The sequence below is a fragment of the Spinacia oleracea genome, unplaced genomic scaffold (genome assembly GCF_020520425.1).
Source record: "Spinacia oleracea cultivar Varoflay unplaced genomic scaffold, BTI_SOV_V1 SOVchr0_079, whole genome shotgun sequence".
NCBI lineage: Eukaryota > Viridiplantae > Streptophyta > Magnoliopsida > Caryophyllales > Amaranthaceae > Spinacia > Spinacia oleracea.
The window spans coordinates 17,501-17,899 of NW_026614407.1; positions in this window are offsets into that span (position 1 = coordinate 17,501).

The window sequence follows — 399 nt, forward strand, 5'->3', positions numbered from 1 at the left end:
CTGCGCCCGAACCGAACAAGAACAAGTCTTTTAGGACTCCAAGTGTCGTCCCTCCGTAGATAGTCCACAGCACGTCCGGATCCGCCTTAAGATTGACCAACTAGAATCGCCCTTAAGGTACTAGAAAATTTCGGCACTTTATGAGCAAGATGTGTGTTTTAATTTTCTCTCAAAAAACTCACTTTTGAATACTTTGAAACTTGTGTATAAATTATGACCCCTAGGCCTTTATTTATAGAGTTATGGAAAAGGAATCGTAATCCTAGTAGGATGCGAATTAATTGGAATTAGAATCCTACATGAATTCTATTTAATTAATTTATCCAATTAGGAATAGAAATTTAATCATACACTGACTCTTGTAGATTCAGGAATCACGCATGAGCACAAACTCACACA